Source organism: Capra hircus, chromosome 2 (assembly GCF_001704415.2).
Source record: "Capra hircus breed San Clemente chromosome 2, ASM170441v1, whole genome shotgun sequence".
NCBI lineage: Eukaryota > Metazoa > Chordata > Mammalia > Artiodactyla > Bovidae > Capra > Capra hircus.
The window spans coordinates 72,402,240-72,428,457 of NC_030809.1; the positions used below are offsets into that span (position 1 = coordinate 72,402,240).

The window sequence follows — 26,218 nt, forward strand, 5'->3', positions numbered from 1 at the left end:
CAGAGCCAGACATTCTGGAGTGCAAAGTCAAGTGGGACTTAGGAAGCACTGTTGTCAATAAAGCTAGTGGATGAGATGGAATTCCAGTAGAGCTATTCAGAACCCTAAAGGTTGATGCTATCAAGGTATTGCACTCAATATGTCAGCAATCTGGAAGACCGAGCAGTGTCCACAGGACTGGAAAAGGTCAATCCTCAGCCCAGTTCCCAAGAAGGGTAGTAATAAGGAATGTTCAAACCATCAGACAATTGCATGCTAGTAAAGCCATGCTTAAGATCTTGCATGCTAGGATTCAGCATTAGGTGAACCAAGGATTTCTAGATGTCCAAGCTGGGTTTAGAAAAGACAGAGAAACCAGAGATAAAATTGCCAACATTCACTGGATCACAGAGAAATCAAAGGAATTCCAGAAAAACATCTACCTCTGTTTAATCATTTATGCTAAAGCCTTTGATTGTATGGATCATAATAAACTGTGGAAAGCTCTTACAGAAATGGGAATACCAGACCATCTTATCTGTCTCCTGAGAAACTTGTAGGCAGGTCGAGAAGCAACAATTAGAACCCTGCATGGAACAACTGATTGATTCAGGATTGAGAAAAGAGTACCACAGGGCTGTCTGCTGTCAACCTGTTTATTTAACCTATCCAGGGAGCACATCATGAGCAATGCCAGGCTGGATAAATTACAAGCTGAAATCAAGATAGATGGAGAAACATCAACTACCTCAGATATACAGGTGATACCACTCTAATGGCAGAAAGCAAAGAGGAACCAAAGAGCCTCTTGATGAGAGTGAAGGAGCAGAATGAAGGAGTCAGCTTAAAACTGAATATTAAAAAAACTAAGATCATAGCATCTGGCCCAGCTACTTTATGGCAAATAGAAGGGGAAAAGGTGGTAGCAGTGACAGATTTCCTCTTCTTGTGCTCTAAAATCACTGCAGATGGTGACTGCAGCCACAAAATCAGAAGATGACTTCTTCTCAGCAGGAAAGCTCTGACAATCCCAGACAGTGTTGAAAAGCAGAGCCATTGCTCTGTTGACAAAGGTCCATACTGTTAAGGCTATGGTCTTCCCAGTGTCATGTACAGTTGTGAGAGCTGGACTGTAAAGAAGGCAGATTGCCAAAGAATTGATGCCTTTGAATTGTGATGCTGGAGAAGACTCCTGATAGTCCCTTGGGCTATAGGAAGATCAAACCAATCAATCATAAGGGAGATCAACTGTGAATACTCATTGGAAGGACTGATGCTGAAGCAGAAGCTCCAGTATTTTGGTCACTTGATGCGAACAGCCAACTCATTGGAAAAGTCCCTGATGCTGGGAAAGATTGAGGCAGAAGGAGAAGAGGGTATTAGAGAATGAAATGGCTGGATGGCATCACCCATGCAATGGACATGAACTTGGGCAAACTTCGGGAGATAGTGAGGGACAGGGAGGCCTGGTATGCTGCAGTCCATGGGGTCACAAAGAGTTAGACACGACTGGGTGGCTGAACAACAAGAACAAAGTGATCAAAAAATGTCAGCTATTCTACAGCTACTGTATAGCACAGAGAACTATGCTCAATATCTTATAATAACCTATAATGGAAAAGAATATGTAAAACAGCCTATATACACATGTACATATATATACATACATAAAAGTTAATCCTTTTGCTATACAGCTGAAACTAACACAATATTATATGTCAACTATACTTCAACAAAAAAAAGGATATGTCAACTGTTAGCCATATAAAGTTGCCTTTTTTCAGGTCCCTAGAAGGTTCACATCCAATATTATTATTTCAACCAATTATTATCACTGTTAACTTCCAGAAATGAACTTTCATCAGCATCAAAACCTCTAGTCTTTGAACCATCATCAGGTTCCCAGGCCATCAGCCCTGTCCCATCTTTATTCCCCCTGTGTCCATCCTAGACCCTAGGATCTGCTTCATATGCTTCTTCATGAAAATAGACTTCTTATCTCCCTGAAAAAAATATTTGTTTTTCTCTTTGCATGCCCACAGCCTGTTCTTCCCTTGAGTCCTTCACTTAGGCTTCTACTGGAGTGGGGACTGGTAAGTAAATGATAAGTGCTTACATGCCTGTCCTTCCCACAGCTGTTTACCCTCTAGGATCAAGACTGTGGCTCACATATCAAGTTATCCCCAGTCCCAAGACTGAATATTTGGGACAAGCTCACCTTGTCTGAAATGAAATTAAACTCCTGAGTAATGGATTTATTTGCAAATAACTTACGCTGCTTCATGTGTACTGAGAAATAGCTGGTGATTGCTATCTTAACAGCTTTTGTTAGTATCTCACATTCAACATTAGTTAGTTAGTTCAGTTGCTCAGTCGTGTCTGACTCTTTGCGACCCCATGAATCGCAGCACGCCAGCCCTCCCTGTCCATCACCAACTCCCGGAGTTCACTCAGACTCACGTCCATCGAGTCAGTGATGCCATCCAGCCATCTCGTCCTCTGTCGTCCCCTTCTCCTCCTGCCCCCAATCCCTCCCAGAATCAGAGTCTTTTCCAATGAGTCAACTCTTCGCATGACGTAGCCAAAGTACTGGAGTTTCAGCTTTAGCATCATTCCTTCCAAAAATTTCCCTGGTGGCTCAGACGGTAAAGCGTCTGTCTACAATGTGGGAGACCCGGGTTCAAGCCTGTGTTGGGAAGATCCCCTGGAGAAGGAAATGGCAATCTACTCCAGTACTATTGCCTGGAAAATCCCATGGACAGAAGAGCCTGGTAAGCTACCATCTATGGGGTTGCAAAGAGTCGGACATGACTGAGTGTGACTTCACTTTCACATTCAACATTACCACATCTGGAAACTGTAACCCAACCAGAGGACAGCTGAGATTCTGTTCCTCTTCTATATTACCTTTGGTTACCTCAAATTACTTATCTGGAAAAAAATAACTCCCTTTCTCATAATCCTATGAAATATTCTTTCAGAATATCCCCTTTTCATTAAAGTATATATAAACAAATAATGTAGTTATACACAAATACACACATGTAGATCATTCTTAAAACATGAACATATTCTCAAAATGTTTAAAAATTATATAGAAACCAATATGGAGAATAGCAAAAGTTTCCTTTTTATGTACTCTCAATTAGAGGGGAAAAAACAATTAATGATTTGTTACCTTTCTAGAACATTTTCAGTCCCATTTACATATATTATCTGTACGAACAATTTTAGAAGATTTTGGAAACAGAAATGGTACCCTGTTCTACATATTTTTGACAGTTTGTTTTCATTCAGTATTTTGTCCAAGAGGTCTTCCAATGTGAGGATACATATAGGTCTCCTCTGTTCTTTTAATGCTACAAATGGAGGGTTATTTGTTTTATTCCTCCTCTACTGATGGGCATTTAGACTGTGATAACTGAGCAGAATTACAAGTGATGCCCCAGTGTTCACCCTTGCACATACCACTTCAAGCATACAGATGAACTATTTTCTAGGATGAATAGCTAAAGGTTCCCTCCACTTTTGAATACACCCAAGTTCTTATTTATCTAAACCATTAACTGCTTCCTCTTTTGTCCCAATGATTGCTTATATTTTTGATTCAGAAAGGCAAAGAATGATGCCTATCAGCTCCCAGAAATTTAACTATCAACCTCAGAATCAAATTCACATCCCCCTTAAAGTATCCCATGCCTGTACAATAATTCACTTTCAAGTAATTCAGTGTCATTAACCCAGAACTCCTCTGCACTCAGTTTTCAGTGCTCTGCTAACCACAACCTCCCTGTAAGCGTAAGTCTTGATAGTTCTGTAAGTCTGATTAAGGAAGGCATAACTCCTTTAGAAGCCCGGGCAAGAAAGGCTTATGCAAAGTCCTCACCAGGTTTCAGGAAGGACACTTCCCCCCATCACATACACACACGAAAATATGGAGACAGACATGGAGCCAAATATTGAAGGCAGCTGGTGCGGAGAACTTAAAGCTAAACTTATTTTTTTTTATTTTCTTCATCCAGTTTTCTTCATTATCTGTTACACAACAGTGAACTTTTGGCTTAAGCTATCCTTGGCAAAATTTTCTGCTTGTTCCTGTGTGAAGTCAATGTGGCAGGAGACAAAGAAATAGCCAAATTAGGTTGCTGAATTTGAAAGGTGGCTCCTAGAGTGGGACTCTGCACCCAGAGCTGCTTTATCAAGGAAACTGACCAACACACTTAGTTCTCCACGTCTCTCTGCCTGTGATCAGCATATATTTAATAAGCCAGAGGCCAAGGCAGGGAGTGTAGGTGGTGAAGGAAACTGTAAGGCATGTAGGATCTCTAAAAATATGTTTTTGTTGCAACTGAGGAGCATCATGGTTTAGCATTTGACGATATTTGATGGGCTGCATGGCTGCCTAAGGGCTTCGCAGGTGGTGCTGTTGGTAAAGAATCCACCTGTCAATGGCAGTTCACTCTAGTATTCTTGCCTGGAGAATCCCATGGACAGAGAAGCGTGGCGGGCTACAGTTCATAGGGTCGCAAGGAGTGGGACAAGACTGAGCAGGCATACACGCGCACACGCGCGCGCACACACACACACCCACACACCCACGACTGCCTACAGGCTCTGCTGCTCCTCATGGTGTTATTGTTGTCCAGTTGCTCAGTCGTGTTGGACTCTTTGAGACCCCATGAATTTCAGTATGCCAGGTTTCCCAGTCCTTCACTATCTCCCGGAAAGAAGTGAAGTTGCTCGGTCATGTCTCATTCTTTGCGATTCCATGAACTGTAGCCTACCAGGTTCCTCCATCCATGGGATTTTCTAGGCAAGAATACTGGAGTGGGTTGCCATTTCCTTCTCCAGGGGATCTTCCCAACCCAGGGATTGAACCTGGGTCTCCTGCATTGCAGACAGACGCTTTACCATCTGGGAAAGCCAGACGAAACCTATCTCCCAGAGTTTGCTCAAACTCAGGTCCATTGAGTCAGTGATGCAATCCAATCATCTCATCCTGTGCCCTGCTTCTGCTCTTGCCTTCAATCTTTCCCGGCATCAGGGTCTTTTCTAATGAGTCAGTTCTTCACATCAGGTGGCCAAAGTATTGGAGTTTCAGCTTCAACATCAGTCCTTCCAATGAATATTCAGGGTTGATTACCTTTAGGACTGACCGGTTTGATCTCCTTGCTGTCCAAGGGACTCACAAGAGCCTTCTCCAACACCACAGTTCAAAAGCATCAATTCTTCGGTGCTCAGCCTTATTTAAATGGTCCAACTCTCACATCCATACATGACTACTGGAAAATCATAGCTTTGACTATATGGACCTTTGTTGGCAAAGTGATATCTCTGCTTTTTAACACACTGTCTAGGTTTGTCATAGCTTTTCTTCCTAGGAGCATCTTTTAATTTCATGGCTGCAGTCACCATCCACAGTGATTTTGGAGCCCAAGAAAATAAAGTCTGTCACTGTTTCCGTTGTTTTCCTATCTATTTGCCATGAAGTAATGGGACCAGATGCTATGATCTTTATTTTTTGAATGTTAAGTTTTAAGCCAGCTTTTTTACTCTCCTCTTTCACCTTCATCAAGAGGCTCTTTAGTTCCTCTTCACTTCTGCTATAAAGGTGGTGTTATCTGCATATCTGAGGTTATTCTCCCAGTAATTTTGATTCCAGCTTGAGCTTCATTCAGCCCAGCATTTCAGGCTGGACTGACTCCAAGTCTAGTTAGCTTCAGTCACTACTACATAGATCTCCTCTACATGCAAGATGTTGGCTCCGAGAACCTACAATGTATAATGCTTCCATGAGCTCTCACTAAATATGTATCTAAGAAACAAAACTGAAACATTTTGAGTCATGTGTGAAAATTCTATATCCTTACAAGTACATAGGGTAATGGAAGTAGGAAAGAGGCAGAATTTAATGGCCCAAAGACTACCTTTGATAAGACTTATAATGGTTTAAGTGTAATCCCACTATATTGGAGAAAATGGCACAAAAACCTTTCCATCAAGCAGAAAGTACTTTTTTATTTTAGTAGAAAATGATAAATGCCACTATTTAAAATGCCTTGGGATTATTTGAGTTTCTGATAGAGTGCCTTCTAAATTCAATTAGTTTAATTTGGAAATTGGAGGATGAATGAAATAGCATTCTGTTTTTGTCTAATGGAAATGGCAAAAAAAAAACCCCAGGAACCCCAAAACTCAAATGCATTTGCTCATATGCATATATGCACACGTGTACACACACATAAATACACAGCATATTTTATCATGCCCACCTGGCCAGTTCAGATCTTGGGATACAAATATATTCAAGAGAAAGTCAATGGCAAAACAAAAAACAAACAACAACAACAAAAAACAGTCGCCCATTGAGAAGAATAGAAGTAAAAAGAGATTTACAGAAAGGACAAGTAGAGAGACACAGGAGACTCCTCACTGCCCAAGAGAGTATACATTTTCAGAACAGTTGAAAAGGCTTCAAAGGAGTATTTAGAGGAGTACAATTTATCAATTTTTCCACAACTGCTGTCTCTGCAGAACTTCCCTGGAGCATTCCTCAGCTCTACATGATAAACCAGCCTCCCTATGCAATAATGTTCCACTCACCAAATAGAGCTTGCACAATACCATTTCCAGTGATACCACAGATGTGCGCTTTGGCATAAAAGGGAGTAGTTGCTGTCTTGAATGCAGCCCATTTAATGAGGCTTTATAAAGCAAAAGGGTAGCATCCAATGATTATTCCTCCTGCTCCTTCCTGCTCACACCTCCAGTCTTGGGTCTAAACTGTGCCTGTTCACAGAACCAGGAGGTTAAATAAATACTACACCTCAGGTAAAGCCATTTCAGGCAGATGAAACCCCCTGAAAGAGACAAAGAGTCCTCCTATGAATTGTAAAGCCTTATCTCTGCATTGTGCCAGCCTCGAATGATTGAGTCCAAGAAAAAGAGTAATTCTTTGTTCAATGCTTCAAAAGATAGGAGAAGCAGGTGAGGAAGGAGACAAGGTGGGAGCGGAAAGGAGAGGAAGGAATACTCTTTGTATAAAGCAAGAACCTTTTCTTATCAGTCCAAGCATCAGTCTTTAGTTTTCTGAACACCATTCCTATATGCTCAAACTCTGCAAGGTATAATGAGGGCATGAAAGAGGATAAGTCAGAGTTTGCGGTTCAGAAAATTTTACTGTTGCCAAGGAAACAAGATTCACATATATTAAAATATTAGGGATGAGGACACTGGTTTTCTATTTATTCATTCCCAATCTCACCCCACCCAACAAGGATTTGTGATTACTTATTAATACAAAAATATACACCAAAAGAAAATCATAAAATAATTGAGGAAGGAAAGCCAAAGGGAAGCTACTAGCATAAACATAATAAAACCAAGGTTAATATTAAAGAAATGCACAATATGCTGTTCAGGCTACAGGTGATTTATGTATTTGGCTTAAAGTTTTGAAAGCCTCAAGACCAGGCAGTAAGTCACACAGGACACTATATACAGAGCCAACATTGTGTTAAGAATGACAGGGCAACTGTTACCAAACCTCGATGCCCAGTGATACAACCTGGGAAGGTTTTCAAAAGTTCAGTAATGAACCAGAATTTCTAGAAAAGGCAGAGAGGGAGAGAATGTTGGGAATCTGCATTTTTAAAACCTCCCTGAAGTAATTATGATGCCATCAGCCCTCAGACTAGAAACCCATGCTGTAGGGATTTTAGAAAGAAAAACAGAAAACAAACCTCCAAAAACTCAGATTGTAAGAATTATGGAGGACGGAGAACTGACGCTGAGCCTCTAAGTTAGGATGAAGTTTGAAGAAGCAGAAATAAATGAAAGTCACAGAGGTGGGAGGGAGCCTAATGTGATGGAGGGGATAGCACCACCCCTGTCACCCTGGAGTAGGTGTCAGGGGTCCTAGGACATGATCTATTCCTTAATTCATTCAGTTTTATTCAAATTACAAAGAAAATAAAGAGGCTATCTACACAACAAATAAAGGATAAAACTGAGATAGAGATGAGTGAAAACGTATATATTAATATTACTTATCTATTGCTGTGTAACAAATTGAGCAGCTTAAAAACATTTATTATCTCACAGCTTCCATGACTCAGGAATCTGACAACAACCTATCTGGGACCTTGTTCAGGTCTCACCCGAGGCTTAGAGTCGTCTTCTTAGCTCATGTGGCTGTTGGCAGAACTCTTTCTTATATCTGTAGAACTCATGATGACTTGCTTTTCTAAGCTCAGCAGGAAAACATAAGCTTCAAATTTCTAATCTCCAGACTTGCTCTAAGGGACTTGTCTGATTAGGTCAGGCTCACCAAAGAAAATCTCTTTTTATTAACTCAAAGTAAACTGATTAGGGACTTTAATTACATTTGCAAAAATCTCTCCACCTTTGCCATATCATGTAACCTAATCATGAGAGTGATTAGGCTCTGTCCACACAAAGCAGAGGGGAGGATTATTCAAGGGAATGGCTTCTTATGGCCTATCATAGAATTCTGTCTACCACAAGCTACAAAGATGAGAGGATGGAAAATTGCAAATATGTAGGATATAAGCCAACAGACTACTTGCAATTAAACATTTAAGTTTGATTCTAAGCTTCCTAGAGGTTGAAGTGTAAAGGAGAAATGTACAGAAGCATAGTCTCCAATGAGTCTTGCAGAAATGTTGCCATGTTCTTATGCCCTGGGGAGTGTTATCTGGTCAGCACCCTATGGAATAACTTTCCTCCAGAGCATTTTTCAGGCATCCTTTGACCTCTGATAGAGCTGATCAAATGTCTCCACTTTCCTTTAGGATGCTTATAATCGGTTCAGAGCATCCAGCACTGAACTGTGTCAACCTGTGTTCCATACACACTCTAAAATAAACCTGTGGCTGCATCTAAAGTACTCCTTTTTCTTCCATCTACTCATATATTCTTTTTATGATCCCATTCAACTCCACTACATCCTATTCAGTTCCAAGTACCTTCTCCCTTTATTGAGTGGCATCTGCCTTCATTCACAGTCAGCACTGTCTTTGTAATCACTCCTGGTGACTCATATCTGGTCTCCTACCATCTGACTATCTGGTCTATGCCAGTGACCACTTTTAACCTCTTGCATCTTTCAGTTTCCATAGTTTATTAATTGTGATCTAAAAAGTCCATAGATGGAAGAGGACTTGGAATCCTCCAGCTCACTTTCCTTTCCAATAAAAACCATCCATCCCATCACTGTCTAGCACCTCTGCTGCTGCTGCTGCTAAGTCGCTTCAGTCATGTCCGACTCTGTGCGACCCCATAGACGGGCAGCCCACCAGCTCCCCCATCCCTGGGATTCTCCAGGCAAGAACACTGGAGTGGGTTGCCATTTCCTTCTCCAATGCATGAAAGTGAAAAGTGAAAGTGAAGTCGCTCAGTCGTGTCTGACTGTTAGCAACCCCATGGACTGCAGCCCACCAGGCTCCTCCATCCATGGGATTTTCCACCTCTAGAGACAAGAAACTATTTTATACTGTCCCAGTTTCTGTTTGTGAATTTCCAAATGACCAAAATTTATGCCTAACATTTAGGCCACACTTGCTTCTCTTTAACTTCTACCTTAAGTAGTAGTGGAAGTTAAGTAGTATTCTCTTGAGTAAGTTCAAACATCACATAATCTTCACATATTATCGGTGGGAATATAAATTGGTACAAAAGCCTTGGAAAACTATTGAGCAGTGTCTCCTAGATTCCTTGTGATGCAATAATCACACACACAAACACACTTAACAGATACTAAAATGTGTATGTTTGTTCACTGAGGTATATGTACTAGAATATTCATAGCAGCACTATTTGTCATGGTTCCAAACTAGAAACTATTCAAATTCCCATCAGTGGTAGAAATAATATATTATGATACAGTCACACAGTGGAATACTATACAACAATGAGCATGAAAACTCTATGACTAACCACAGCAATGTGGTTGAATCACAAAAATACAATTTGAATGAAAGAAAATTATACATACTTGGGGATTCTATTTATATAAAGTATATAAACAGACAAAATTAATCTATGTTACTGGAAGCCCTCACACTGATTACCTGAGGGATGTGACTAGAAGGGAACTTGAGAAGGGTGTTAGTGAAGTGTTGGTGATATTTTTTGGTCTAAGAACTGGTAATACAGGTGGTGGTGGTGGTGGTGGTGTTCATTCACTAAATCATGTCCAACTCCTTACAACCCCATAAGCTGAAGCACACCAGGCTTCCCTGTACTTCACTATCTCCCAGAGTTTGCTCAAACTCTTGTCCATTGAGTCAGTGAGGCCATCTAATCATTTCATCCTTCTCACCCCCTCTTCCTCATGCCCTCAGTCTTTCCCAGCATCAGGCTCTTTTCCAATGAATCAGCTCTTCCCATCAGGTGGCCAAAGTATTGGAGTTTCAGCTTCAGTCCTTCGAACAAATATTTAGAGCTGATTTCCTTTAGGATTGACTAGCTTGATCTCCTTGCAGTCCTAGAGACTCTCAAGAGTGTTTTCCAGCATCACAATTCAAAGGCATCAATTCTTTGGCACTCAGTCTTCTTTATGGTCCAACTCTCACATCTGTACATGACTACTGGAAAAACCATAGCTTTGAATATAGGGACTTTGTCAGCAAAGTGATGTCTCTGCTTTTTAATATGCTGTCTAGGTTGGTCATAGCTTTACTTCCAAGGAGCAAGAGTCTTTCAATTTCATGGCTGCAGTCACCATCTACAGTGATTTTGGAGCCCAATAAAATAAAGTCTGTCACTGTTTCCCCATCTATTTGCCATGAAGTGATGGGACTGGATGCCATGATCTTCGTTTTTTGAATGTTGAGTTTTAAGCCCACTTTTTTCACTGTCCTCTTTCACCCTCATTAAGAAGCTCTTTAGTTCCTCTTCGCTTTCAGCCATTAGAGTGGTATCATCTACATATCTGAAGTTGTTGATATTTCTCCCAGCAATCTTTATTCCAGCTATGAGTCATCCACCCAGCATTTCACATGATATATTCTGCATAGAAGTTAAATAAGCAAGGTGACAACATACGGTCTTGATGTACCCCTTCCTCAACTTTGAAAAAGTCTGAGGTGTATTCACTTCATAAAAATATGTCAAGCAGTATACTACCTGCATACACTTACCTGCATGTATATTACACTTCAAAGAAAGTTTTAAAATCCTCTTCCTCTTCCAAATCACCTGAGTAAATCAAATTTCCTTAGCCATTTCTTATACATATGGGTTATAGAATGTTCAAGATCCTGGTCACCAACTTATAAAACCTTTTAATTTGGCAAAGCTCTGATCATTCATTTGGAATTTAATAGTATTTGTTGGTTTAAGACATTCTGTGAATGTCCCTATGAGATTAACTCCTTTCCTCCAATATGTTGTAAACTCCATCAGTTCAGTTCAATCACTCAGTCATGTCTGACTTCTTGTGACCCCATGAACTGCAACACGCCAGGCCTCTCTGTCCATCACCAACTCCCGGAGTTTACCCAAATTCATGTCCATTGAGTCGGTGATACCATCCAACCATTTCATCCTCTGTTGTCCCCTTCTCCACCTGCCCTCAATCTTTCCCAGCATCAGGGTCTTTTCAAATGAGTCAGGTCTTCGCACAAGGTGGCCAAAGTATTGGAGTTTCAGCTTCAGCATCAGCCCTTCCAGTGAATATTCAGAATTGATTTCCTTTAGGATGAACTGGTTGGATCTGCTTGCAGTCCAAGGGACTCTCAAGAGTCTTCTCCAACACCACAGTTCAAAAGCATCAATTCTACAGTGCTCAGCTTTCTTTATAGTCCAACTCTCACATCCATACATGACTACTGGAAAAACCATACCCTTGACTAGACAGACCTTTGTTGACAAAGTAATGTCTCTGCTTTTGAACATGCTGTCTAGGTTGGTTGTAACTTTCCTTTCAAGGAGTAAGCGTCTTTTAATTTCATGGCTGCAATCACCATCTACAGTGATTTTGGAGCCCCCCAAAATAAAGTCAGCCACTGTTTCCCGGTCTATTTGCCATGAAGTGATGGGACTGGATGCCATGATCTTAGTTTCCTGAATGTTGAGCTTTAAGCCAACTTTTTCACTCTCCTCTTGCACTTTCATCAAGAGGCTCTTTAGTCCCTCTTCACTTTCTGCCATAAGGGTGGTGTTATCTGCATATCTGAGGTTATTGATATTTCTCCCGGCAATCTTGATTCCAGCTTGTGCTTCATCCAGCCCAACGTTTCTCATGATGTACTCTGCATATAAGTTAAACCCCATACAGACAAACATTTTTCCCTTTTGATTTTCTAGTAGCACATATATTCAAAAATCCCTGGCATGCTCAGAAAATACTCTTTTCCCCTCCTCTTTCTTAGCAAGTATGGATAAAATAGATCAAATTTACAACCCAAGTATTTTCTTCCCTTTTCCCCCCAATGAAATGTTTAATACTAACTTATCCAGTGAAGTCAACAATTGCTCTCTTCCCTCAAGCTCATCTAAGGATTGATCTTTGCGCTGATTTATGAGCCCTTTTCATATGTTTCCACATGGTGAGGTGGGAACAATCACTAGGCAGACCCCTATAAAACACTGATTCAGTGCTTATTCATTTCTCTTATCATCATCAACCATAAACTGACCTTATGTCTGAACCCGTTCCTTATAGTTTTTTCTTCTCAAGGAAAAAACATTGGATGATGATAAAGAAACATTCTTGTTCATGTAAAGTTAGTGGCATCCTCCTCCTTTCTGGGCTCAGTAGAAGGAGAGATAAATGAGCCCTAGAACACAAACCACATCTCTGATGGAAAGGAAGAATACTGGGTTCTCAATAATGGAATAACAACAATGCTTTTGAGGTCGATAAGGATTCTGGCTGATAACTTATCTTCCCAGAGAAAATACTGCCAAGGAAATCTGCAGATATTCACATAGTGAACATTGGTTTACTCTCTGCTCACACACTAATTTGCAGACTTGGCACCTGGCATGCTTGGTTGCTGCATGAGGTTTGGACAACTTTCTTTTCCCACTTGCACAGTTTTTTGCAAAGAGAATACTTATGGGCATCAGTCACCTTCCTGGACAAATGGTAAAAAGAGTGGCCAGTTTCCTAGCCACGTTCATATTCCTGTCACCCAGCTGCCTTTATAACCAATGGTTCCATCTATAGAAGAACAGCTTGCCTTGGCCCAGGTTTGACTGATTGATTGATAGATATATAGAGGATACAGAGAGAGAGACAGCAGAGACAGAGAGGAGGCAAAGAGAGGAGACAGAGAGAAAGAGGAGACAGATATGAGAGAGATGGCAGAGAGAGAGAGAAACACCGAGAGATAGACAGCTAGATAAGGAAGAGAAAGAATGAACTTATAAATCTGCAAAGATTCCTACCAAGCCCGTTGAGGAGCTATCTCTAGAAAATTGCAGACACATGTCAGTTCTTTTTAAAGAACATACAAAACAGAGAAGGAAAATCTAAGAAAGCTACTCATGCAGAAACTATTTAATCAAAGAGTAAAGACAATTATAACATCTGTTAATCTTCTTTGGAGGTTATAATTAAATGCTCTGGAGAAACACCCTTTTAGGAGTGATCCTTCAACATCTGTTGTGAAGGCCCACAGCACTATGCAGTGACAAAATCACTTTGGAAAAACCAGGCTTCTCGAGATCTCAGAGGCTGCGAGGGTCTTTGTGCTTGCAGCCCAGACTGGCCCCTGCTGTCCTTGGCGGTGGGGGTGGTGGTAGTGGGGGGTTGCTCCCGAGCACTGTGCTGGATTATCTGGACTATGAGTCAGATGCAAGTCACTGTATGTTAAGGAATAACAGGATCACGGCATCAGAAATGGCCTTATGACTACCTGATGATCCCCACCTTTCACTATGCAGATGGGGCCACTTGATCCCATGTCCTACAGCTGGCTGTGGAACAATCTTACCAGCAGTGTTGTTCAAGTCTCCATCCAGATTTCACCATGCTGCTTGCTATTTTGGTTTCTCCCTTGCTTTGGCTTGGAACTTGGATGTGTTCTCTGTTTAATAGGATCAGCACTATAATGAGGCCCTAGGACATCTGAAGTTTATGGAGAGGTAGAAACTGAAATGATTCCCTTCTCCATCGCCCGGTCCATCACCAGTGAGAAACAAGGGCCACCATCGCTTCTCTACTTGGCTTTCTGGGGAGTAGGGGAGAAAGAGGAGGTAAATTAAGATAAAGAAGGAGAAAAACAAAAAGAATGAAAAAAGAGGGAGTGATGGGAAGAGAGATGATTAAGAGAGACAAGGACAGAGAAATAAGGTGGGGTAGAGAGGGGGGACAAGAGAAAGAGAGGCGGTCAGAACAGCTAGGAAAGGTGGTCCAGGGATGTAGGAAAAGTACATCAAATTAAGATCCCACCAAAAGGTGCTGAGCACACTTTATATCCATCCAACCTCATAACCTGACTCTGCTGCTGCTGCTGCTGCTAAGTCACTTCAGTCATGTCCAACTCTGTGCGACCCCATAGATGGCAGCCCACCAGGCTCCCCCGTCCCTGGGATTCTCCAGGCAAGAACACTGGAGTGGGTTGCCATTTCCTTCTCCAAACCTGACTCTGCTGTACTTCAAATGAGCAGTTCTACCCATACAAAAGACCACAGGATTTGAGTTTTGCCAACCAAAATGCAGAAATGATAAAGCCAAGGGCATCACATAAACAGACACATAAAAGTATTGAGCAATGAAAAATATGGCCAAATAATGAGAACATAACACATGTATTCACGGCCCAGCAGGCATAGAGGTGGACAGGCTCCTTGGTACTCCTGGGGGCTGCAGATACTGGTAGGTGCCAAAATACCGAGTGAATGGAGTTCTTGACATTTGACGTTGAGATGAAATGACAAGTCCTTATGACCAGACACGTGGTGCTGACATCAGCCTCTCATTTCCCTTCAACCAGTGAACCAGTGAAGTTGCTCAGTCGTGTCCGACTCTGCGATCCCATGGATTGTAGCCTACCAGGCTCCTCCATCCATGGAATTTTCCAGGCAAGAGTACTAGAGTAGGTTGCCGTTATCTTCTCCAGGGGATCTTCCCCAAGCCAGGGATTGAACCCAGGTCTTCAGCATTGCAGGCAGATGCTTTACTGTCTGAGCTACCAGGGAAGCCCTTCCCTTCAACTATCACCTGCTTATAAGGGCCCATAATGTCTTCAGTGATAAGGAGCCAATAACAATGTTAACAGTCACCACATACTATGAGTCTAGTTTTGTGCGGGTGCTGGACATACTTTATCTCATTTAATCCTTACAGTGATAAGGAGGTAATATAATCCAAATATCTGGGTCAAAGTCTAACTGTGCAATTGTGAACAAACTAACCTTTTGGGACCTTGGTCTTCTCATCTATGAAATAGAATTAATTAATAGGAATCTCTATCTCAGAGGGCTATTTTGAGGATTAAATGAGACAATATGAATAGAAAGCATGACAGGGCTAGACATACTGCAAGCATTTAATCATTGCTGATGTTACTACATTTTAGGGATAAGGAAACTGAGCTGAAGGAAATTAAATAGTTCTCTCAAAGTCAACGGAGATCAGGTCAGAGGCTGGAACCCGCTAGGTTTTAATCCCTAGGTATCTAGGGATTAAGTCCACACGGGCATGAGCTTTAGCTACTTGTTTTGTTACTCTATTAATGGACTCCAAAGAATCCTGGTCTTTTTAGTGCACAGCCTCTCAGGGAATGGGTATCCAGAAAGTTGCCAGCCCAAGTTGGAAAACATAAAAGGGCACGTTACCAGCTCAAGACATCTTTCTCTTCCCATTCCCTTGTCTTCAACAATGAAGGAAGAAAAGAAATCCTGTCCATCCTCTTCTTCATTTACTCTCACATCTATAGAGCTCCCATTGACGAATGCAGTGAATATTGATACTTACACTACTGAAACTAAACAGGTACTCACTCACTCATTGAAAGTTGGGTAAAAAGAAATGTCTTGCCTTTGTTCTGTGTGTCCACAGGAATGTTAAATGTCATCAGTTGAGTTATAAAAAGGTATGTTTTCAGAAGTATAAGAATGGAGAGGAGAAAGCACTAAAGTCTGAAAATTTGCTTGTATCTGCCCATGCACCAAGTATCTGTTGGGCATCTACCATTTATCAGCCACTGCTTTTGATGCTCAGACTACAATATTAGATGTGATAGACACAGGTTCTGCCTCCATGGAACAGGAAATGGTATGGGGAGACGTTCTGAATCCAATAGCTGACCATGTGTTTAATTCCTCTGCTGACACAGGCCATGCAAAGCAAGGACCTGAAGCTCTCCATACCTATAACAGATACGGAAAACTTTCCTGAGTAAAGGCCATTTAGGCTAAGCAGGAACTGTCTCAGTGAGGCTGGGAGGGAGAGGCAGCCTTCCTCAAAAGGAGGCATTTTGGTGAGTAGGAAGAGAAGAGCTCTGTGCTAACCCAACGAATGACTCTAGACAAGTCAGCTCAAGTCCCCACAGCTCTTTGCTTCACTGCAACATGGCAATGTGAGAACTTAATAATGCTCTCCAGCATTCACAATTTCTCTAGATTCTCTTTCCCTGTGTCTGAATCGAGGATACACTACGGAGTAGGAAGATTCTAGTCCAGGTGCGGGAAACCCATTTTGTTGAGAGCGGGCTCACTCAGATATAGGAAACATATATAAACTAGATACATTCCTAGGATAGGAGAACCATCATTTTTCCCCTCCACACTCAGCAGGCAATATCAGTTTCCCCAAAAGGCTCAGGGACCAGTGCTCGAACTAATGGTCATACATATTTTATGACTTGGCATCCGAAGTCCTGGTTTGATAGATGAGCTATATAAATGATCTGAATGCTCCAATTTTCTCTAACAATGGAAGAGTTAAGACTTCTAATTTCTCCAGACTGGAAGAAATACAAGGCACTTTAAAAAATTACCTTGGTAGTTTTACTGCTGTTAATCAGGTGTCCTAAAAACAATGGTTTCTTTCATGGTACCTGTTGCAATTGGTCTGTATGAGAAGTCTTATTCAGTTTAATAAGGCCCTCTACTGGCAATCTCCAAAAACACAGTCTCTTTCAAATTATTTTAAGTAAACTATTTAAACTAGTACTCCCAATAATAAAGCATCTCACATTCCTGATTGTGCAAATCTGGGCTGAAAGAATGAGAAGAAAATGAGAAAGGGAAGAAATAAATGTCATTTTAAGTGGGTCATTCATTTAGCTATTCATAAAATAACATTACATGAAGTATCATTTGCTTTCCTCTGATAAAGTTATTCTATATATCAAAGGTACTCAGAAACAAAGGCTATTTCTTACACTGAAATGTATTAATATTCATGCAACCATAAAACTAAATTATGAGTGTTATTTACAAACTACAATAAACCAGATTATTTCAGTCTATTTATTCACATATGAGTAATTGACTATAATTAGAACAAAAAAAGTGCTGAAGGCAGGCCTTTTAAACTGATTCTGATATGACACAAATGATAATTAACTTCTCCTGCTTGACAACTAACCAAAAAGAAAAGAAAAGAGTATATGGTGACTTAAGAACTTATCCATAGAATAATGTTTTAAAATTAAGTTATCTTTGGCACATTCATCAAAAGGCTGTTGGAAATTTTAACTATAGATTCCTAGAAAACTAAGTTAGTGTTTTAAATGAGGCAATTAATAACTTTAGAAAAAATATTTTTAACAGAAAGGAAATTCAATAATTATTTGACTCAATAGTAAATGTTATTTATAGTCATGATAAAAATAAGCACTGAATATACATTTAACCAAAATTGTGATATAATTACATTGGAGAACAGGAGAGGTATGGGAAGTGTAACAAATATATATTGTAATCTACCATAATACAAGGTAAACAATTTTATATTATAACTAGATATAAAAAACATTATTTAAAAATATTACAGAAAAAACAGCTAAAAGAAAACTCTCTGAAAAGCAGGACTAAGGAATGGGGTTTGGAGGTTGCTCAGGACTGTCACATACACACACACACACACACACGTATCTTGTCATATATACAAGCACTGTTTATATATATATGTAAACATTTTAGTACATGCATGCTCCGTTGCTCAGTGGTGTCCACCTCAATTTTAGGACTACCATTTAATATATACCAAGTGACATTTGTGAATATAGTTATTATATAGACATTTTGTTTTTTATATAGTTATTTATATAGACATTTATATAGACTATTTGGCTTTCTAAATTATGAACATATATTAATTTGATTTTTTTTTTTTAAGTTTCTAAGAACAGGTCAGCCCTGGCAATGGAACCCACTTAGGATATATCTTTTGGATTGGCCTGGATCAGGGGTCTATGTTTCCACATTCAGTTTGTCAAATGAAGCAAGGACCCTTCTTGGAATACTTTGTCAGACACGCATCTTGACAGTAATACTCGTTCCCACATTTTAGAAATAACAGTTTTTCTTCCAACAATATGTATCTATCATATTATTATCCAAGCTTAAGTTCCAAAATGGGTTTGAGACTTTCTTCTTGAACTCAGTCCATTGGTTTCTTATAGTGCATCCAAATTCTACTCAAAGGAATCACTAATCCAGAAAGTTTATTTCTAAAAGGAGAGATCTGATTTCTTGCCCTGAAAATACCAGATTAATTTATGTAACTACTGGGAAGTACCTTGTGTAATAGAGGCTTCCAAAAGGACAGGACACACTTCATTAGACAAGTATGTATTCAGGCATAGTAACTGCTGTGGGTAATGTTCTTATGTATCTGAGAGATTTATTATTTCATCTTTAAAGAAAGCACAGTTGGGAATCTAAAATTCCAAAGGCATTAAACTTTGTAGAATTAGAGAAGTAGAGAAAAATAAGGCTATAAGGTATCTTGCATTTAACTGGCTCCATGACTTGCCAGTGTTTAACCTCAATCATTCTGGTTATTTAAACAAAACACTACCACTTCCCCTGGTAAACTTTTCCAGAGACCAGCTGAATGGCCAAAGATCAATTTCAATTTTTTTTTTTAACCTAAGTCCCCTGAATCATACTCTTGACCAAGCTGAACTCAGCCTACCAACGTCCCTACCAAGAATGCAAATAATCTTGATGTTGAGCCATAAACTTGGGCCAACCTGCAAGGGGCTTCATGTCTGAGATTAAAAGAAAAACAAAAATGCCAAAGGACTGGGCACGGGCTTTGACCCTTCTGCAAAGCTAGAAAATGTGAATCATCCCTTCAGTCAACTGGCACCTAGAAGTGTTCATCTGATGTGTAGCTCTCCAGTACAATCAGTGCATGGAAAGACAAGAAAAATCAAAGTTCCACCACTGGTAAAGCTCACAAGAAAGGTTGCCTTCCATATTTCTGGAGAGTCTTACTGTAAAAGGTCAAGAGTATGGGGTCAGGGTTCAGGTCCTGTCTCTGCCTCTTTTACTGCCCATGTGACCTTTGCACATTACCTCACCTTTTTGGACCTAAGTATCTCTACCTAGAAAATGAGCAAAATGATTATAATGAGATAGCACTTGTGAAGAGTTTAGAAATGTGTTACTGACTATGGGGAAGAAAGTTTAAATCTTCTCAGAGTACCTATCAAACACGCATTCATACACTTTTATTTTTCATCATCTCTTGGGAACTCACTGTATGCCAGGTGCTTAGTTAGGTATGAGATTACAAATCTGGCCATGACCTGGAGGATAAACTAGGTGGATGGGGAGGTGCCACAGGCAAGAGTATAAAGGTATTGAGGTGCTAGAGAAAATACAAGCCCAGCACGTGTAGGTAACAGAAAGCACCTCCTGGTAGGTAACACAGGAATTCCAAACCAAATCATCTGAGGAACTTTTTAACTATGCCTCAATCTGAATCCCACCTTGGAGATGCTGATTCATTAAGTCTAGGGTGGAACATGAGCACTGGTCAGGCCAACAGTGATCACAACAGTCAATCCTAAAGAAAATCAATTCTGAGTAGTCACTGGAAGGACTGATGCTGAAACTGAAGCTCCAATACTTCGGCCACTTGATATAAAGATCCCACTTACTGGAAAAGACCCTGATGATGGGAAAGACAGAAGTCAAAAGGAGAAGGTGGTGGCAGAGGATGAGATGGTTAGATAGCATCACTGACTCAGTGGACATGAATTTGAGCAACCTCCAGGAGACATTGAAGGATGGGGAAGCCTGGTGTGCTTCCAGTCCATGGAGTTGCAAAGAGTGGACACAACTTATTGACTGAATAACAATACTCATATGAGGTAGGCACTCTTACTGGCCACATTTTAAAGACGAAAAGCAGAAAGAGAAAACTCAAGTGAATTAACCAAGATCATACAGCTGGCCAGTGATGAAAGGAGGACTTGCACTGGGCAGTCCGGTTCCAGAACCCAAATCCTGAATGGCTCTACCATGCTGTTCTTCGACCCCTGACAGAAGACACAGATGAATCGTCAGGTCAGGAATCTCCAGGACAGACACAGAGTACATGGGAGGGAGTGGAAAGAAATGAGGCTGGGGAGGTTGGAGACATCACTTCAGGAATAGCCCTGTTTGCATGCTTGGGAGTCCAGTATTAGGGGCCTTCATTCATTGAAAATGCATTTCAAGCCACTCAGCACACTTACATATTTTTGTCAGCCATGTGTAGAGGCATGCGTGTTTAGTTTAGGAAAAGGGATACTTAAGATTAGCAATTGAGTCCTTAACTTCTTTACTATTATATATTTAACCACCACTCTGTAACAGTGCTGTGGATATAGAAGTACTGAACCATAGCCCTGGATTTTGATGGAAAGATGTATTTAACTGTGTGGCAAAGAGCTTCAGATCCCATAGCAAAAATCAGCACAGGATAACATGAGGGTCCAAAGAAGAAAACCATCATTTCAACTTGAAGAATCCATGGAGGCATCCCACAGGCAGAAGTATCAGGGACAAGGAAGGCTCCAGAGAAAAGAGGAACACAGGGCGTTAGTGGAATCAAGTTGAGTGTTAGCATCACAGGTCCAGGCTGCAGTGAGAAAATGAGGCTAGGAGAGAGGAGGAAGACAGGTAAGGGTGTGGTCAATAAAAGAAATTTGAGAGATGTTAAGTAAAGCAGAAGCACAAAATGTCAGAGCTGAAAACCAACTTTGGTCTCTCAAAGTGGACCTGATGCAAACTGCCTTATGTACTATTCCACCACCTGAAATGTCTCGCTTAACTTTAGGTCATCAAATGTCAAGTAATCACAAAGTGCTCTTTGGTTCTCTAGCCAAACTAATGAGGAACAGAGTTATTAAGTAACATACCCAGAGCCAAAGACGAAACAGGAATGTTCTCTCTTTACCAGACCACCTTCATCTATACACCTTCACTCAGCCAACTCCTGCAAGAAGGCTGTAACGACACATGGGTCCTATTTCTTCTACATCTTGGAAGAACTGAAATGTGAAATGCATGCCAGGATGAGCATGGTTTTCTGGTTGGAGCTCTGCCACCGTCTTACTAGGTGACTCTGGACCAATCACTTCCCCTCCTCATGCCTCAGGTTTTCTTCTATAAATGATAAGCTTTGACTAATGGTTTGGAAACTATTTTAGTAGCACATCCCCTTTTTTAAGTAAAAATTCACAGAAAGCTTTGAGTTTTAATACATAAAACATATCCAGTACTAACTAGTAGATACAGGATGGATAAACAACAGGGTTCTACTGTCTAAGTGCAGGGAATTATATTCAATATCCTGTGATAAACCAGACTTCCCTGGTAGTTCATTGGTTAAAACTCTGTGCTTCCAAAGCAGGGAGTGGGGCGTTCAAGCCCTGCATATGGAACTAGGATCCCACATGCTGTGTAACAGTCAAAAAATTAAAATAAAAATTATATATATATATATATGTATATAACTGAGTCACTTTGCTGTATAGCAGAAATGAACATTATAAATCAAATGCACTTCAATAAAATTTAAAAAAAATGTCCAAGAGAGTGTGCTCTGATGAAAAAATTTGGAGCTGACAAACATGCACAAGGAGGCTGCCCATATCAGAATTCCATGGCAAACTGTCAGATATTTTAGGAGCTTCTGGGCACTGACTTTTTACAATTCTGAGACCAGAGAATAAGGGAAAGGCAGTGAAGGCTGTCACTGCTCTTGCGGGCTGGGGACAGAGATGCTGAACTGAGGACCAGCCAGGTCTCCTGGATCAGGTCATGGGCTCATGTGCAGGAGGTAACAGGCTAACAGCCACTTGCCAGTCCATGTGGCAGGGCTGTCAGGACTGGACGGCAGGCGTCGGCCAGAATGTGCTACTGATTATAAGGGGATGAACCGCAGGCGCTCAGATGCAAACCCTGCATCTAGAAGCAAGCAGCTGAAAGACAAATCCACGTGGCTCTGATATGGTGCTTCCAGGTGGCGCCTGGCAGCCGTAATGAGAGGGAGCCCTGGTCCAGGCTGGCGGTATAGCCTACCCTTCGAATTCCCCTCTGAATGTGTTCAGAGAGTTTGAAAGAGTTGGAGGAAAGTGAAAGCAAGGATGTGGGTCTCTCATCCCCACCGAGCTGAGTGTCAAAGTTTGACTTTTTCAGTAGCACCTTCATTCAGGTTCCCATCTCAGAGGACAAGTCAGAACAGCGAACATTTCTCCAGATACCTAAAGGGAAGAAATCTAGATAGAAATGGTTTCCATTGCAAAACATTTGTCTAGCCATTCAAATTCCCTGAGAATGAATGAGTTTGTGTGTGTTTGGAAGGAGGGTGTAATCAAGAAGGGAAGTAGACATTGAACCCACACACATTAAAATCTATAACCACAGAAAGGATCAGAGAATAAAAACAAGAGTGTATTTTCCTTTCCAATACAGTTAATTAAAAATCAGTCTTTCCAGTTTTCTACTAAAATTCCTAGGTCAAACTAATAGTTTTCTGTATGGTTGGTCGCTTTTCATTAAAAAAAAAATTCCAACCTCCCTGCAGAGGCAAATGAGTATCAGGAACTCAGTATCTTGTTATCAGCTACGTGCAAGTTCTCTGCACCTACCCCATCAACTTCAGTGCACTGTAATTACTAGAAACAAATGCACACTTGTTGCGGCAGCGAGAGAGCCCAGAGAAATACATACACCTCATCATCTCACTTTAAAAGCAAAGCAAGCCATATAAATACGAAAAACTGTTACAAGAGTTTTTAAAAAATTCCAACAGTCTTACTTGTCGTCAGCTCTGCAGTCAACACATCTCACAGCCCTGGAGACAAACACAGGAACTGCAACTCTCTCCAGTTAAACATTTCCTCCCGAGTTGATCCTCTGTTTATTTGTGAAGCCTGAAAAGGCTGGGCGCAGAGAACACGCCAGTTCTCCTGAACAGCCAAAGCAGCAGCAAAAGTTGCTACCGCGAATTCAGAGCAAGTTTGCCGAGAGTCGGCTGCTCCCCCGGCTGCGGCTCCGTGGTTGCTCTGAGCTTGTAAATACAAGCTCCGTGGACAAAGTCCCACATGACATCACTGGCAGCTGCTTATTGTTGAGTCTTTATTAACTGACTGTCAAAAAGAAAGGAGGGGGTGGGGAGCAAGAGTATCTTTTCTGCAGCAAAATCGGCATCTCCGAGCGGATTCCGGTGATGCAAGCGTAAATAATTCCATTGATTCGAATTTTCAGGAGCCTGGTTTCCCTCAGGTCAGATCCTTTCTTCTGAGAAAGGCAGAAAATCACCTCCTCCGACTGACACTGGCTAAGCTGAAGCCATGTGGGAGCCAGTGGGCCCCTGACAAGTTGTTACCCACCTGTTTCCAGTCAGCTTCAGAGTTTGATGATTCATGAGTAAATGAATATTAGTTATGTCTTATATTGCCTAACTGTGTAACAACAACTTAACAATTACTTATGTCTTATATTGCCTAACAACTTTCACTGTGATATATATGTATATATGTATGTATATATGTATATATATATATATATATATACACACACACACACACCTCCTTGAGTGATACGTGTGTGTGTGTGTGTGTACCTGGCTGACTTTTTTTTTCCTAGATGGCTTGTCGTAGCAAAGATGAAACTCTTCAGGTATACTATAAAGTTTTTCAACTTGGGGGTAGGGCTCCCTGAAATGTACACCAAATTATGTATGTGCAAATCAGAGCATTCTTTTCCGAGAAAGGCTTCTTCAGATTCCTAATCACCTTCCTACACTACTCTCTTCACACCAAAAATCAAATCAATAAATCATCTCTGTCAAGTATCTCTAATTATCTCAAGAAGTACTATATGCCCCACCCACTTCCAATTTGCAAGATAAAAATGGGTGCCTCCCCTTCTATTTGCTCTCTCAAGGAATCCCCCTTCTTCTGTGAACGGATTCTTACTGGTGGTTTTTATGGTCCCCCCCTCTCCCCCGGCCCCAAACTGAGAAATCTACAAACCCTATATCACATCTCTGCCGTGAAGCTGGGACACCCTAGCCCACTGTTTTCCTTCTTTCCTCTGAACTGCTATAATGATGCTGACTATTTATATTTATTTGCTGCTTTTTATATACTGATATATTTTTAGCTTGTTTTTTAGCCATCTGTGTTTCTGTCTCCCCAAGTCACTTTGAAAGGTCTTTGAGGGCAGCCATTGTGTTATTTGTTTATACCCATACCTCCTGCCATCATGAATGTTAAGCAGAAATGGGGGGAGGAGGACCTTGAGGGCCAAGGCAGGAACAAGGTTAGCAGAGCCCATGGAATGGGGTGTATGTTTAGATAAGCACTCTCCCTGCCCTTGGAAAATAATTAACTCGCACCCCCTGATACCATGTGAGTGGATGCTCTTTGCCACTTCCAAAACCTGTTTTTTCAAACAGCACTGATTATTATTGATTTGGTAGGGTATTAAGGTCCCCAAATAGTTCACTTTCATGTAGGAATCCGTTAAAGATAGTGCCTATCTTATATGCTACTTACGGGTTTAAATAAACTCTATTTATGGAAAGCAAACTAGAAGTACCTAAAGATTTTTAAGTACAAACACTGACACCCAACAATTCCTCTTTTCCAAAGTGACCCCACAAATATTCTCACAAAAGAGCCTAAGGATATAAGCTCAATAACGTTCTTTGCAACATTCTTTGTAAGCCAATAAAGTAGAGACACCATAAATATTCATTAATATGAGCAAAGATAAGTCACACAAATTGTGGTACATATATAGTAGGAAAAAAATTTAGAAAGGGTTGAAAAAAATTGAGCTAACTGCATATACTGACATGGAAAGAAGTAGGTAGCTTATTGACTAAATATAGCAAATCATTGCATATGATAGGAGGAATTATGCACATTATCAGCAGTGGTTATCCCTGGGGAATTTTTCTGTGTTGTTTGACTTTTTTTTTTTTTAATGAATGTGTTCCACTTTCGTTACTTAAAAAATAATAAAACTAAATATATGATTGTACAACTTTCAAAATAAATCATAAGGAAAAACCTAGCTATTCCTTCAACAAATGTCTGGCATATAGTAGGTGCTTAATAAAGATCTATTGATTGGTTGCAGATCTGTGACATTTCTACTAGGATACAGCAGTATGGGGGGATGGATTGGGGTAACAAAGGAGAAAAGGCACTGGGTTTTTATTCTTGATGGAATGACCGACCTCCTTTCCTTTGCATTTAAGGACTAATTTGAAAACCTCTTGGACTCTGTCCACTTTAAGAAATGATTAAATTTAAGTGCTCAGAACATGAAGTGCTGACCTTTCCGTTGTGCAACTGTTGTTTGACAAATGGAGTTTTAAGGTAAGACAAGCAAGAACTGCTTTGGTTCAGTTCACTGATTGCCAGCGAGCTCTGGAGGGAAACTCAGGAACCTGGTAAGGACACAGGTTTGCCCAGATCCTTGTCATGGCTGGTGTAACATTAAGGAACTCTCCAGTGAGGGAGGTTAGGAAAGCCTAATCTACACAGTCTTCGGAGCTTTATTACAAGGGAACTCGGGACTTTGAAAAAGTCAATGGTCCCGAGTTACGATGCCCAACACATCTCTGTCTCCCCTACATACAGCCTCCAGGCCTCCACAGTAGAAAGTAACAAAGATAAGCCATATATTAGATACTACATTTTTCTTTAAGGAAAAAAGTGCAAGTAAAAAAATCACTGTAGATTTCCTCCAAGGTAAGATAGATTTCCCAAAGCACTATTTCCATTCCTCTAGAGAAAAC

At 40.7% G+C, this 26,218-nt stretch overlaps 1 protein-coding gene across 1 annotated transcript in view; it reads right to left on the minus strand.

The window, feature by feature from the left end:
* Positions 1-23,499, minus strand: part of NCKAP5 (NCK associated protein 5) — a 1,037,899-nt gene extending 1,014,400 nt beyond the window's left edge. Inside the window, exon 1 of the mRNA XM_005676205.3 lies at positions 23,222-23,499. The gene's annotated coding sequence lies outside the window, so the exon portion shown is untranslated. The remainder of the gene's footprint in view (positions 1-23,221) is intronic.